Source organism: Crocuta crocuta, unplaced genomic scaffold, assembly GCF_008692635.1.
Source record: "Crocuta crocuta isolate KB4526 unplaced genomic scaffold, BGI_CrCroc_1.0 scaffold475, whole genome shotgun sequence".
NCBI lineage: Eukaryota > Metazoa > Chordata > Mammalia > Carnivora > Hyaenidae > Crocuta > Crocuta crocuta.
In genome coordinates this window covers 1715366-1715665 of record NW_027529518.1, presented here as the reverse complement: position 1 = coordinate 1715665, position 300 = coordinate 1715366, and positions in this window count along the sequence as shown.

Sequence of the window (300 nt, the reverse complement as noted above, 5' to 3'; positions counted from 1 at the left end):
GCAGCTTATTAAAATATGATGGGGGGGGGGGAGTTTATGGTGGCAAGAGATGAGACTAGAGAAGGAGCAGTGTACAAGGCCATGCACAAGAGAAACAGCACTTCCCTCCCTTGTCCTCTCTTCAGAAATTTACAGATGGTTAAACACTAGAACACACAGACATAACTCAGCGAGCAATCAATGCTAGACTCATTAGACCTGGGCCACCAGGCTCAGGCTGTGCTTCCCAAATGCAAGGAACACTTTTCACCGAGGCACCTCCTGGGGTTGTATAATGCATCAGCCTTGGAAGAGACTCTA